Source organism: Eriocheir sinensis, chromosome 3 (assembly GCF_024679095.1).
Source record: "Eriocheir sinensis breed Jianghai 21 chromosome 3, ASM2467909v1, whole genome shotgun sequence".
Classification (NCBI taxonomy): Eukaryota; Metazoa; Arthropoda; class Malacostraca; order Decapoda; family Varunidae; genus Eriocheir; species Eriocheir sinensis.
The window spans coordinates 14,833,445-14,848,444 of record NC_066511.1 but is presented as its reverse complement, the minus strand read 5'-3'; the positions used below and the strand labels follow the sequence as shown (position 1 = coordinate 14,848,444).

The 15,000-nt window shown below is 43.9% G+C and overlaps 1 long non-coding RNA gene across 1 annotated transcript in view; it reads left to right on the top strand.

The window, feature by feature from the left end:
• The window catches only part of LOC127005584 (uncharacterized), a 92,959-nt gene that overhangs the window by 14,325 nt on the left and 63,634 nt on the right, over nt 1-15,000 (top strand). Inside the window, exon 2 of the long non-coding RNA XR_007758740.1 lies at nt 1,414-1,481. This is a non-coding gene — a long non-coding RNA (uncharacterized LOC127005584). The remainder of the gene's footprint in view (nt 1-1,413; nt 1,482-15,000) is intronic.

The window sequence follows — 15,000 nt, the reverse complement described above, 5'->3', positions numbered from 1 at the left end:
GTGTGTGTGAAACAGACCGTGACATACCCCTTGTGTTGCTTCTTAACAGCTGCCTCTCTCTCTCTCTCTCTCTCTCTCTCTCTCTCTCTCTCTCTCTCTCTCTCTCTCTCTCTCTCTCTCTCTCTCTCTCTCTCTCTCTCTCTCTCTCTCTCTCTCTCTCTCTCTCTCTCTCTCTCTCTCTCTCTCTCTCTCTCTCTCTCTCTCTCTCTCTCTCTCTCTCTCTCTCTCTCTCTCTCTCTCTCTCTCTCTCTCTCTCTCTCTCTCTCTCAAACTATTAAAAAGTGTACTTTCATCTAAGCAAGTGTGTGTGTGTGGGTGTGTGTGTGTGTGTGTGTGTGTGTGTGTGTGAGAAGGGGATGCAGCTGTTGGGGTGTTAAGAAGCTTAGCAATGAATATGTCACGGTGCCTCCTGCAATGACACCTCCTCCTCCTCCTCCTCCTCCTCCTCCTCCTCCTCCTCCTCCTCCTCCTCCTCTTTCTCTTTCTCTACTCCCTTTCCGTCTTCCTCTTTGTTCCTTTTCCCCATCCTGCTCCCTCATTTCCTCTTCCCCCTCTGTTTTTTCTCTTTCCTCTCCCTTCTCCTCAGTCTCTCCTCTTTTTCCTCCTTTTCCTTTTACTTTTATATCATCTTCTTGCTTATTTAATTATCCTCATTAGCCTTGGGTGCCTTTCTGAATTAATCCATGGCGACAACTGAAGTTTCTGGGTCATGTGCTGAGAAGGAGAGGACTAAAGAGTGACCGCTACTGAAGAACATCACAAAAATCCGTTAGTAAAGAAATTTCAATACAATTCACAAACTTCTAAAAAAATCTTTGTAATATGTCTGTCGGAATATGTTCGGTATTGCTAAACGCTTTCGGCTCTCACATCCACTATTTCCTATGGCCAAAAAGGAGATCTGAAGGGTTGTTATGATTGTTATTTTAGGTTCATGGTACAGAAGAAGGGTTAGACTACCACCAGGGTCATAAAACTACCCCTGGAAATGCCCCAAAACTCCTACGATAGCCTTGTCAAATGTGGTCTTTTTTTTTTTACGTCTACGCCTATAGCGCCGGTAGGCTTGCTTGAGGGGCCTGGATGGTGTTCGGCCCCAGCCCTTCATCGCGCAGGCAAGTGTTTATAGTGGCGCCATCTTCTCTTGTACTTCGGCGCCGAACTGCTTCATAATACGATCCTGTGTTGCTGCCCTGGAATGGTGCAATTGTGTACAAGGCAAACTAGCTCAGTCAACTGTAAACTGTAAACTGTAAAAGATATAATTGTCATGATTTATCTCTTTTTATTCCGATAGTATTAGAGGTATAGCGACCGAAACCTTGCCTTTTTTTCTTTCCCTTTAGCAATGACCAAAAAAAAATCATAGGTGTTAATTGCAACCTATTTACAACTATTTTTACGTCTTTTCAGTTCCCATTCGTGATCCTTCACCCGCAAGAGTAATTTTGGATTTCCGTCAGCGTCTCAGCGTAGAAAATGTAAGTAAGCTTGTTTGAGTGTGCAAAGTAAACAAAATGTTCAGTCTTGTTCAAAGAGAAAAATAGCCCATTTCTACTTTTACACAGATCTTTTTTTAGTTAACACTACATCATCGTTTTTTAACCTTGTGTCCTCTAACTAAATGAGTGGAGGACTGGAAGTGTGATTCATCCAAGTGCAGTACAATATGATGGGACACTTATTTGGGACACTTATTTAGGTCGATATTCTCAGACGCTTCCGCCTCTCACAACAGTTATTTCCAAAGGCCAAAAAAGGAGGTCAATCGGGTTCTCATGAGTGTCTTTTTTAGGTTCATGGTACAGAGGGAGGGGCAAACTACCACCAGGGTCATAAAACTACCTCTGGAAATGCCCACAATCCCTACGAAAGCCTTGTCAAATGTGTGTGCTTCGACTCCGAAATGTTTAAGAATACGACCTTTGGGCCCAACCACCATTTCCAAAGACCACAAAGGACATTAGCCGCGTTCTCATAGGTGTTTTTCACGTTCACAGTGCAACAGAAGTCTTGTCGAACCATCACTAGGCTCATGTAACTACCCATGGATATGTTCACAACCTCTACGAAAGCCTTATCAACCGTCGGTGGGTGTTGGTGTGTGAGTCCTGAAATGCTTGAGAATATGAGTCGAAATGTACCATCAAATTTTCTTTATAAACAACTCAGGTATTCTTTATAGGAGGAGAATGATAAGGCCAACTGGTTTACGCTTGTTTGTGTATAGTTTGTATTCTGCTTCGTCCTCTTAATGTAAAAAAATAAAAATAAACTCTTCTTCCGAAATTGACCTCTCTTTTGCATACTCCTCTATACTTTTTTTTATATAGAGAGGCGGGTTTTTTTCTGAATTATTCCTTATTTTTTGCCCTGGAGCTTCTTCCTCGTAATGTAAGAAAAAAATATATATGTCTTGCACTTGGTAGAATGGATGCTCGGGTTATCTTAATTTCCATATCGTAAGACAGCAGTAAGTTTAGTTAGTTAAGTTTACGTTTGTGTTTAGCTTCTAGTCTGCTTCTTCTTCTTAATATGCAAAAAAAAGATATCTTGCACTTGGTATAATGGATGCTGGCCTTATCTTAATTTCCATATCGTAAGACAGCAGTAAGTTTAGTTAGTTTAGTTTACGTTTGTGTTTAGCTTCGTCTGCTTCTTCTTCTTAATATGCAAAAAAAAGATATCTTGCACCTGGTAGAATGGATGCTCGGGTTATCTTAATTTCCATATCGTAAGACAGCAGTAAGTTTAGTTAGTTTAGTTTCCGTTTGTGTTTAGCTTCTAGTCTGCTTCTTCTTCTTAATATGCAAAAAAAAGATATCTTGCACTTGGTAGACTGGATGCTGGCCTTATCTTAAATGCCTCGTCTAAGAAACATCAGTAAGTTAAGTTAGTAAAATAGTCTTCTGCTATTCTCCTATATATGTTTCTTTTCTCCTCTCGACTCTACTTCTTTCTTTATCTTTATGGGCTTTATTTCCTTCTATCTCATTTTTATTTTATTTATTTTTCGACTGTGTACTTTTCTATTTGCATCTCTTTGTTATCGAGTTTATATTTTCTTTATTTCTTACTCTATTTATCGATTTTATTTGCTTTTTTATTTATATTTTTTTACTATATATATATATATATATTTTTTTATTTATAGACAACTTAGCTCCTCTCCCAGTCATCCCTCTCCTCTCCTCTTCTATCTTCTCTTCTATCGTTCTCCTTCCTCCTCCTCCTCCTCCTCCTCCTCCTCCTTCTGGTTACTTCATTCTTATCCTGATCTAGCGTGTCCATTTCTAGTCTCCTTATCTAACTCTCTGACTCACTCCTCTTCCTCCTCTTTCTTCTTCTCTTCCTCTTCCTCTTCCTTCCACTCCACCAACCGTCTACTCTTTCTTTCTTACTTATCTTTCTTATGCTCTTGTTTCTTCCTCTTTCCTCCTCTTCTTCTTTCTCCTCCTCCATCAACAATTTACTCAATTTCTTTAATATTCATTTGCTCTTCCTTATTTTTCCCTTTCTTCCTCTGTCTCCTTTTCTTTATTCTTTAATTTCTGTGTCTTTTTCTCATCCTTCTCTCTCTCTCTCTCTCTCTCTCTCTCTCTCTCTCTCTCTCTCTCTCTCTCTCTCTCTCTCTCTCTCTCTCTCTCTCTCTCTCTCTCTCTCTCTCTCTCTCTCTCTCTCTCTCTCTCTCTCTCTCTCTGTCTTTTTTTTTTGCCTCTTACCTCCCAGTCTGGTTCTCCTTCCTCTCTCCCACACACAAGCTCCTCCTCCTCCTCCTCCTCCTCCTCCACCTCCCTTCTTCCAATCCACGCCTCCACTCATCTTCCTGTCTGCCTCTCCTTCCTCCTCCCACACTTCAGCTTCTTTCATCTCCCTCCTCCTCCTCCTCCTCCTCCTCCACTCATCTTCCGAAGAACAGAACCGCTTCCCTTGCCAGCAGTTAACACCAGTAGCAACCTTTCCTCCTTCTCCTCCTCCTCCTCCTTCTCCTCCTCCTCCTCCTTCTCCTCCTCCTCCTCCTCTTTCTCCTCCACCTTCAGTAGCAGTGACATTAGTAGTTCCTTTCTCGCTCAACACCGGTAGCACACGAGAGAGAGAGAGAGAGAGAGAGAGAGAGAGAGAGAGAGAGAGAGAGAGAGAGAGAGAGAGAGAGAGAGAGAGAGAGAGAGAGAGAGTATAGCAGAAGGCGTGGGTTGGTTGCCTTGGCTTGGGGGGGGGGGACAACTTGTTACTTTTTGCTCACGTGTGTGTGTGTGTGTGTGTGTGTGTGTGTGTGTGTGTGTGTTTCATGTGATAAATGGTCTACGCATATATGGTAAGGACAGGCGGTACGGCACACACACACACACACACACACACACACACACACAATCATTACGTACATACACTAAACTCGCTGCTGCTGACGATGATGATGATAATTAGTCCCCTCCACCCTTTTCTCCCCTTTTTCTCCCTTCCTCGTTTATCCCCCTTTTTCTCCACTTCCCTCTTTCGCATTTCCCTCTCATATTTCCTCCTTCTCTCCCTTTCATTGTTTTGTTTCTTCCTCTTCTCATTTCCTCTCTCCCATCTCATTCCCAGCTCTTTTCTCTCTCTCTGTCTCCGTCTCTTATTTCTCCTCCTCCTCCTCCTCCTCCCCTTCTCCCTCCTACCCTCCATCATCATCTTCCCCTCTTCCCATCTTCTCTTCGTACCCAATTTTTCTCCGTCACCTCCTTCCTTTTTCATTTCCCTTTCTCCTTTCCTCCTCATCTTTCTTCTTGCTTCTGTTTCCTCCTCCCTCCCTTCCCCTCCGCTCCCCTTCCCTTCCCTTCCCTTCCTCCCTTCCCCTCCCTTCTATACTACAGTTACTTCTCTCCCTCTCTCTCCTTCTTCTTATTTTTCTTCTTATTTTCCTTCTTTCGTCTCCTCTTTCATCGAGCTCCTTCCCTCCCCCTCCTTCCTGACTTTCCCGTTCCCAGCTTCCTTTCTCTCTCTCTCTCTCTCTCTCTCTCTCTCTCTCTCTCTCTCTCTCTCTCTCTCTCTCTCTCTCTCTCTCTCTCTCTCTCTCTCTCGCTTCATCTTATGCTCCATCATCATCATCATCATCATTATCTTCATCATAATTCTCCTTTTGCATCGTCATTTATCTTCTTTCATCTCATACTGGTCATCGTCATCCTCGCTTGTGTGTTGGACGTCCAGTAGAAGTAGTAGTAGTAGTAGTAGTAGTAGTAGTAGTAACAGTAGTGGTAAATCGATCTGTAGTAATCCCTGTTATGACCTACTTAGATATACAAAACCAACTCAAAAATGAAAAAATAAAAATAAAATAAAGGTGGCAATACAATACAGTAAAATGCAATACAATCAACTAAGAAAAAAAAAAAACGGCAAATTAACTAAATGTGACGGAGATGAGCACCGAGGCAACACCCACACACACACACACCCAAATTTAGATTAACATACCCTACTTCCTTCCTTCCTTCCTTCCTTCCTTCCCCCTCATCCCCCCATCACCCCCTCACCCACCCCTTCACTACCACCACCACCACCACCTATAAAACATAAAACAATCGATCTATTAGTCTCCCCACACACCACCACCACCACCACCACCGAATATAATGACCCCCCTCTCCTCCTCCTCCTCCTTTTTTTTTTTTTTTTTCCTCCGCTGCTTCTTCTTGTCGGTGTTTTTGTGGGTGGGGAATTAAAAATCGACTTCCCTTTCCTCCACCTCTCTCCCTCTCCCTCCCCCCACTCTCCTCCCTCCCCCAGAGAGCGTCGGATTAGAGGCAACACGAGCACCGCCGCCGCCGAAAGGGTGCAATTAGTAGCGGGGCCGGAACTTGTTGGGGGGGGGGGGGGATTGGGGGGGGCGGAAACAACGGTGGTGGTGGAGGTAGTGGTGAGGGTGGTGTATGTGGGGTTGGGGTTTGGGGTCTAGTAGGAATGGTTGGGGTGGTGTGGTTGGGGTGCTTTTTCGTCGGATGGGTTACTGTGGTGGTGGTGGTGGGGTGATAGTGGTGGGGGCTGGTTGGGGGAGTTACTGTCTTTCTTGCTGGTGGTGGTGGTTGTCGTGAGTATGTAGTATTGAGGGTGGTGGTGGTGGTGGTGGTCGTGTTGGTGTTTTGAATGGATGTGTGGTGGTGTTGGTGTTGGGAGGATTGGTAGCGTTGGAGAGACTACTGTATTTGGTGTTTGTTGTAGCGGTGGTGTTTATGTGGTGGTGGTGGTGGTCGTGGTGGTGTTTTGAAGGGATGTGTGGTGGTGTTGGTGTTGGGAGGATTGGTAGCGTTGGGGAGACTACTGTATTTGGTGTTTGTTGTAGCGGTGGTGTTTATGTGGTGGTGGTGGTGTTTTGAAGGGTTGTGTGGTGGGGTTGGTGTTGGGAGGATTGGTAGCGTTGGGGAGACTACTATATGGTGTGTTTGTTATGTGGTGGTGGTCGTGGTGGTGTTTTGAAGGGATGTGTGGTGGTGGTGGTGTTGGGAGGATTGGTAGCGTTGGGGAGATTACTGATTTTGGTGTTGGTTGTAGTGGTGGTGTTTATGTGGTGGTGGTCGTGGTGGTGTTTTGAAGGGATGTGTGGTGGTGGTGGTGTTGGGAGGATTGGTAGCGTTGGGGAGACTACTGTATTTGGTGTTGGTTGTAGCGGTGGTGTTTATGTGGTGGTGGTGGTTAAGTGAATGTAGGAAAGATTAAAGAATGGAAAATGCTGAGGAAGGTGAAGAAGAATAAGAAGAAAAAATAGGTACAGATAGATAGATTGATAAATAGATTGACAGTGAGAAAGAATGAAAGTAGAATATAACACTAGAAATAAAATAAAATATGTAAATTATACGAATAACAATGGAAGTAGAATTAGTGAGAAAATGGAAATGAAATATATGGCGAAAAGAAACAGTAGGAAAGGACAGAAGGAAGAAAAGGAAGAGGAAGAAGAAAGATGCAAGAAGCTAAGTATACAGCGAAATAATAAATAAATAAATAAATAAAAACAGAAAAGAGGAGCAAAAACAACAATATCCACCACCACCACCACCACCACTACCACCACCACCACTACTACTACTACACAACGCTTACTACTGTTGAGACTACCGGTGCAGCTGCTACCACCACCACCATCACCACCACTTCCACCACCGACAGAGTAGATGAATAATGACTGCGGGGGTTCGAACAGGTGTTTCTAGGTGTTTCAGTTGTCAGGATGGGATGAATGAACCACCAGGAGGAGGAGGAGGAGGAGGAGGAGGAGAAAGAGGAGTACACTTTCATAAATAACAAACCAATAACATGCATTTTTTTTTCTATTATGTATCCAGTGTGTGTGTGTGTGTGTGTGTGTGTGTGTGTGTGTGTGTGTGTGTGAGGAAATGATTGGAAGTGAGTGCTAATTTGGAGGTGAAATATCAGGGAGGGGAGAAGGAGAAGGAAGAGGAGGAGGAGAAGGAGGAAGGGGAAGGAGGAGAAAAACATTGGAAAAGGAAATGGGGTAAAAAAAAAAAAGAGGAGAGGGTGCATGGGATAGGAAGTGAGGATGCAGATGAGAGGAATAAGAGTACGAAGAGGAGGAGGAGGAGGAGGACGAGGAGGAGGAAGAGGAAGAGTAAGAAAATGAAGATAAATTAAGCAAAGAGAGGAAGGAAGGGAGGAAGAAAAACAAAAAGGAGAAGGAAGGAAGCTGTGTAAGAACTCTCTCTCTCTCTCTCTCTCTCTCTCTCTCTCTCTCTCTCTCTCTCTCTCTCTCTCTCTCCCGTGACTCAGGTAATGCTCGGGTTCAGAAGTTTCGGATCCGCAGTGAAACGCGAATCATGAGTTTCATTAATCGTGTTCAACTTCCTGGGTCATTACAAGGGAGCAATTAGCGTAATTAGGGAGACCAATTAACAGAGGCAACGAGCGTGCATTAGTGAGAGAGTGAGAGAGAGAGAGAGGAGGAGGGTGAAGAGGGGGAGAGGGAGGGGAAAAGAGGGTTAGAGAGGAAGGGAGAGAATGATTGAGAGTATGAGAGAGAGATGCAAATTTATAGAGATATTGTTATAAGGCTTTGCAATCTCTCTCTCTCTCTCTCTCTCTCTCTCTCTCTCTCTCTCTCTCTCTCTCTCTTTTTAGTCCTCCATTCCATTATCCCAGGCTGAGAGAGAGAGAGAGAGAGAGCACTTCCTTCTCTTATTAGCCCTCCTCCTGTTTTTTTCTTTTTTCCTCCTCCTCCTCTTCCTCCTCCTCCTTTTCTCTTCCCCTTACTTCTCTTCGTTCTTCTTTTAATATTCTTTCTTCCTCCTCCTTCTCCTCTTCTAGCTAATTCTTTGGCCAATTATCTCTCCATTCTTTCATCTTTCTCTCCATTTTTTTCATATTTTCCTGCATACACTTATCTCTCCTCCTTCTCTTCCCCTTTCTCCCTCTCTTCCTTTGCCTCTCCCTCTGTTTATCCATTCTCATTAACACATCTTTTCTTTCCCTCGTCTAATGCTCCCTCTCTTTATCCCTTCATTTTCTTATCTCTCCCTCCATCTACCTCTCACAGCTCATAGGAACCTCCTCCTCTTCATCTTCTTCCTCTTCTTCGTCCTCCTCCTCCTAGTTTTCGTCTCTCAGTGATGTATAATTTTGTACATATTCCTCTTCTTTCTTGTATTCCAGCATCTCTTCATTTTTCTCTTCCTCCTCCTCTTCCTCTTTGTACTTCTGCATCTCCTTCTCTTTCTCCTCTTCGTTCTCATTCTCCTACTCATCCATCCCTTTCCAGCATCCATCTTCATCTTAGTTCTTATTTCTCCTTTTCATCTCCTTCTTCATCCCTTTTTTTTGTTATCATCGTCCTTTACCTTAAGTCAGTCATCCATCGACTCATCCACCTAGTCGTCCACCCCCCTCTTCGTTTTCCTCCTCCTCATCATCATCCTCTTCGTCCTCCTCTCATTTTTCTCATCTTCATCCCCCTCATCCTTTTTTCATCCACCTCATCTTCTTCAACCTTTTTTTCTTACGTCCTTCATCTTAGTCATCCATCTGTTCATCCTTCATGTATCATTTTCATCCATCTTGTCCCTTGCATCCATCCCTTTCCTTCTCATCCTCATCATCCTATTTTGTTACGTCCTTCACTTTAGTCATCCATCTTTTCATCCATCCATCCCTGCTTTTGCCCATCCCACCCCATCCCATCCTTTTCCTCATGCATCCATCCTCTTTGTTTCTCATCCTCATCCTCCTCCTTATTTTCTTCATCCTTTTTTATGTTATCATCGTCTTTCACCCCAAGTCACTCATCCATCTATTCATCCATCCCTGCTGCACCCCATCCTATCCCATCCCATCCCTGCATCCATTCACCTCTTCGATCTCATCCTTCTCATCCTCCTCTCGTTCTCATCTTCATCCTTTTTTTATACCTTCCCTAACCTTAGTCATCCATTCTCCTCTTCCTTCTCATCCTCCTCATCCCCATCATCCCTCTTTCTTACATCCTTCACCTTAGCCATCCATCTATTCATCTATCCATCCCTGCTGCATCCTATCCCATCCCTTCTCCTCCTGCATCCATCCCTTCCTTCCCCGGGCCGGTCTATCTAACATACGACTCCGCCACTCCGTACTTTCCTGCTGGCTCCACCTCCTCCTCGGGGCGCTGGCTGGGCATTAGGCGAGGGCAGCTTACACTTACGTCTTTAGCTTCCCGCGTTGAGTTATGAAGGGACGGCCGGGGGAGGTTGGTGAGGCTGGGAGAGGGAGGAGGACGGGGTGAGGCGAGGTAAGGCGGGGCGGCTCGGAGCGGCGGCGACGGGCTACAGACAACGCGCCGTGCAGTATAAAGTGACGGACACCTGTAATTAGGCTGCAAACAGGTGATCGGTGCAGTCTGGGTGAGGTGAGGTGAGGTGAGGTTGGTGAAGGTGGTGGTGGTGGTGAGGGTTTGTGTGGTGTGTGTGTGTGTGTGTTTTGGTGGAGAGTGCATGAAGGGAATTGGTTGTTTAAAGGAAGGTTGACAGAGAGAAAACTATCTTAGGAAGGATAAAAGGAAAGAAGGAAGGAATATATGACTGGGTGAGAGGAGAGAAGAAGAGGAGTGCATACAGAGAGGAAAGGAGGAAAGAGTAAGATGTGATGAAGAAAAAAGAAAGGGAATTGAAGAAGAGAAAGGAAAAGGGAGGAAAAGCAAGGTTAGAATGAACGTGTATACAGAAGGTTGGAGTGAAAGTGGATGCAAATAAAATGGAAGAGAAGAAAGGAAGGAGAAATAGAAGGAAGGGAGGAAGGGAAAGAGGGAGAGAGGAAATAAAGTATAAGCTCTAGAACAAGGTGAAATACTACACGTTTGAATGATAAGAAGAAGAATAGGGAAGCAAAAAGAAGAAAAGGAGAAAGGAGGAAAAGTAAGAAGTGGCATAGGAAGATAGGAGAAGGAAAGGCAAAGGACAGAAGGAGCAAAGGAAAGAAAACACTATATGGAAAGTAGTATAAAAGAAAATTCACTCTTTTAAATGGAAAGGGAAAACTGTAAAAGAAAAGAAGGAAAGAAAAAAAACAGGAATAAAAGTGTGTGTGTGTGTGTGTGTGTGTGTGTGTGTGTGTGTGTGTGTGTGTGTGTGTGTGTGTGTGTGTGTGTGTGTGTGTGTGTGTGTGTGTTTATACCTGATGCCAAAAAGGAGGAGAGAAGGAAGATGAGGAGGTGATGGGGGAGAGGGAGGGAGGAGGGGGAGGAGGAGGAGGGTAAAGGCAAAGATGATAAGGAAGGGAGGGATGAAAGTATCGGAGATGAGGGGTGTGAGAGAAACACCTCCAGGCGGGGAAGAGGAGGAGGAGGAGGAGGAGGAGGACGAGGAGGAGGAGGAGGAGGAGGACGAAGAAGAAGAAGAACAAGAAGAGTATGAGAAGGACGAAGAAGAAGAAAACAAGGAGATGAAGAGGAGGACGGAGAAGAAGAAAAAGAAGAAGAAGAAGAAGAAGAAGAAGAGGGCATAAGAAGCGAAATTGAACGTTAAAGAAGAAAAACAGCAGCGAGAGTAATGCAAATAAACGAAGAAAAAGAATCGCAAGCAACCAACATAATATACATACTCTCTCTCTCTCTCTCTCTCTCTCTCTCTCTCTCTCTCTCTCTCTCTCTCTCTCTCTCTCTCTCTCTCTCTCTCTCTCTCTCTCTCTCTCTCTCTCTCTCTCTCTCTCTCTCTCTCTCTCTCTCTCTCTCTCTCTCTCTCTCTCTCTCTCTCTTCAAATAAGCCGCCTTCACCGCAAAAACCAAGCGCACGGAGAGCAAAGGAAGGTAATACATGCCCAATAAACCATCCAGGAAGACTTGTGCGCTCCGTGAATACATTTCCACACTCCCGGCCTTGCTGAGGAGGAGGAGGAGGAGGAGGAGGAGGAGGAGGAGGGATGGGTAGGATGAAGACGAGCAAGGAGAAAGAGTTGAATTGGGGTAAATTTTCGGATAGGATTGGATTATAAGAGGAGGAGGAGGAGGAGGAGAGAGGAAAAAAGAGAAGTAGAAGGAGGATGGAGAGAGAAGAGGAGGAGAAGGAAGAGGGAGATGTAAAGAATGTTGAGGAGCAAGCCAGTGGAGGAGAAGGAGAAGGAGGGAGAAAAGGAAGAAAAAGAGGAGAGACAGGATGAAGAGGGAAGCAAGGCAGAGAAGATGAAAAAGAAGAAGAGCGTGAGAATAAGGATGAGGAGAGAAAGAAGCAAAAAGGAATAAAAAGAAGGAATACAAAATAATCGGAGAGAGAAAAAGGTAAGAAAGTTGGAGAGAGGACGAGGGACGAAGGAAAAGAAGGAGGAGAAAACGAGAGGAAAAGAAAGAGGAAGAGGAGGAAAGGGCAGTTGATAAGAGCTAAAAGAGAGAAGGAAGACAAAAGAGGAATAGGAAGAAGACTATTAGGAAGAAAAAGAAAAAAAGAAGAGAGCAAAAACGAAGAGGAGATGGAGGAGGAGGAGGAGGAGGAAAGATACAAGAGTTAAAAGAAAAAAAAAGAAAAAGTAAAGAATGGAGGGTGTGGAGGAGAAATGTATGAGAGAGAGAGAGAGAGGAATCTAAGGAAAAATGCAGTATGAGAAACGAGTGGGTGAGGAGATACAAGAAAAATGAATGGAATGTAGGAGGAGGAGGAGGAGGAGGAGGAGGAGGAGGCGGCAATAAAGATGGGTGAAGAAGGAGGAGGAGGAGGAAGAAGAGAAAGAAGAGGAGGTGATGGAGAGAGAATTATTGAAGGGATATGAAAGGTTTTACATACACATACATACATACACACATACATACATACACACATACATACATACACACATACATACATACATACATACATACATACATACATACATACAAAACATGATTGAAGTTCCCGACGAGTATATCAAAAGAATAGTTAGCCTTTCTGTTGCCTGCTCTTCTATGCTTCCTTCTTCCTCCTCCTCCTCCTCCTCCTCCTCCTCCTCTTCCTCCTGGTCTATGAGGGAAGACTCGTTTGATTAGCACAACTTTGACGAGCCAACAGAAACTTGCTTAGAACTTTTTTTTCTCCCTCCTCCTCTTCCTCCTCCTCTTCCTCTTCCTTTTCCTCCTTCTTCTTTTTCTCTTCCTAACTAATTCGCTTCTTCTTTTCCTTCCCTCCATTTCTCTTTAGTTTCCTCCGTTTTCTTCTACTTCTTCCTTCTTTTTCACTTTCTTCCTTTTCTCTCTCTCTCTCTCTCTCTCTCTCTCTCTCTCTCTCTCTCTCTCTCTCTCTCTCTCTCTCTCTCTCTCTCTCTCTCTCTCTCTCTCTCTCTCTCTCTCTCTCTCTCTCTCTCTCTCTCTCTCTCTCTCTCTCTCTCTCTCTCTCCTATTTTTCTGTATTTATTCCTTTCTCCATTCCTTATTATCTGTTTTCTCTCTCTCTCTCTCTTTTCATCTATTTCCTTACATCTCTTCATATCTCTTTCTCTTCTATTTCTTATTTTTCTTATCTTCCTGCATCCACCGATTTCTCTTCTTTTTCCCTCGCTTCCTCTTCCTCCCCTTCCCTCTTCTTCCCCCTTCTTCCCCCTCTCCTCCTTCCCTCCTTCTTCCTTTTACTCCTTGACTCTTGTTTTAGTATATTCGTTTTTCCCTCCTCTTCTAATTGCTTGTTAGCGTTTTAATGACTAGGAGGAAGAGGAGGAGGAGGAGGAGGAGGAACAGTACTCTTCCCCCTCTCTGTACTTCATCATTTGCCATCTCTCTCTCTCTCTCTCTCTCTCTCTCTCTCTCTCTCTCTCTCTCTCTCTCTCTCTCTCTCTCTCTCTCTCTCTCTCTCTCTCTCTCTCTCTCTCTCTCTCTCTCTCTCGGTAATTTTGATATAATGAAGCACATCCCGCGATATGATGACCAACATTAGTCATTGTAATGCAAATGAGAGGAAGGCTGGATGCCACATATAATGATGTCTCCTCCTCCTCCTCCTCCTTTCCTTCTCTTCCTTATTCCTTTGTAGTTGCCGAGCCGATGTTTGCTGTGTGTGTGTGTGTGTGTGTGTGTGTGTGTGTGTGTGTGTGTGTGTGTGTGTGTGTGTGTGTGTGTAGATCTCTTATCTCCATTAATATGAACAGCAATAACAATAATAATAATAATAATAATAATAATAATAATAATAATAATAATAGTGATAATAATAAGACAGAATTTATTGCGGATGACAACCATAATACTCGCTCCTCATCCTAGCCCTCCTCCTCCACCTCCTCCTCTTCCTCTTCCTCCTCCTCTTCCTCCTCCCCCTCCTCGTCCTCTTTCCCAGCTCCCTCACCCATATAATTATCTGCCGTAAATATTAATAGACGTCTGTGTTTGTATGTGGACGAGGACACGAGGACAATACAGGAACAACACACAAACAATACAAGTACGGTTCATAGATACACGATACGCGGACGATACACGGAAGGGGGACGCGCAGGAAAAGGCTCGTTATCGGGTAGCTACATTCAAGAGGAAGGTATCAGGACACCTCTTGACTGCTCTTTCGACCACCTCTACAGGAGCAGCGAGTAGCGGGCTTTTTTTTATTGCTTCCTTTTTTTGTGTGCCCTTGTGCTGTCTCCTTTGCTGTAAAAAAAAAACAATCATCGTTATCGCGTACAAAGTTATCGAAGTTTATGAAGTTCCCCGTAATTTTCACACTTTCTTATTTTTTACCTCCATATAAAGGCTTACCTCATTTTATCTTGCGCTTTTCTCTTCACTCTACTTTCTCTCTTTTCCTCCTTTTTTCCAGTTTGTCTATTTCCTCTTCTCCATTTTCTCCTTTTCGTGTCGTATTCTTGGCGTTCTTGTTCCCATTTCTTTCTTGCATTCATCTCTCCTTTTATTTTTCCTCTCTACTCAGTGGCTTCTAATTTTGTTTAGCTTGACTTCGGTTGATTTCATGAACTTTTTCTTTTTTTCCCTTTGTTTCGTTCCGCTTTTTTTTTCAATTAATCTCTGTTCCTTTCCTTTTCTCTCCATATGCCATCCGTTTCCTCTCCTTTTCTTTCCATTCGTTTCCTTTTCTCTCTTTCCCTTTCCTTTCCTTTCCTCTCGTTTTACCTGCCAATTCTTTCGTTTCCTTTCTTTACCTTTTCTATTCCTTCTGCTCCTCTTCTTTACCTTTCTTTTCCTTTCCTTTCCTTCCCTTTCCTCCCAAATCCGTTTTTCTGCTCCTCTTCCTCCTTACTCTCCTTTTTGCATCTCGCGGTACACTCCAATCCTCTCTTCTACCACCCTCTCCTCCTCCTCCTCCTCCTGAAAAAGATGCGTTTTTAATCCGTCCTACTCTATAATAACCGTATTCTAATCAGTAATTCACATCTAATTTATATCTATTAATATCGAATCCTTAATGTACATATCTCTTCTCTCTTGCATTACTGTCCTTCTAAATTCCCTTCTCTCCTCCTCTTCCTCCTCCTCCTTAGCCCGTCTCTAAATCACTACGTTAATAATTTGCGGAGTAATAGAGATGGAGAGATAAGGCAGTAAGTGCCACCCTCGCTACCCCGAGAGACACT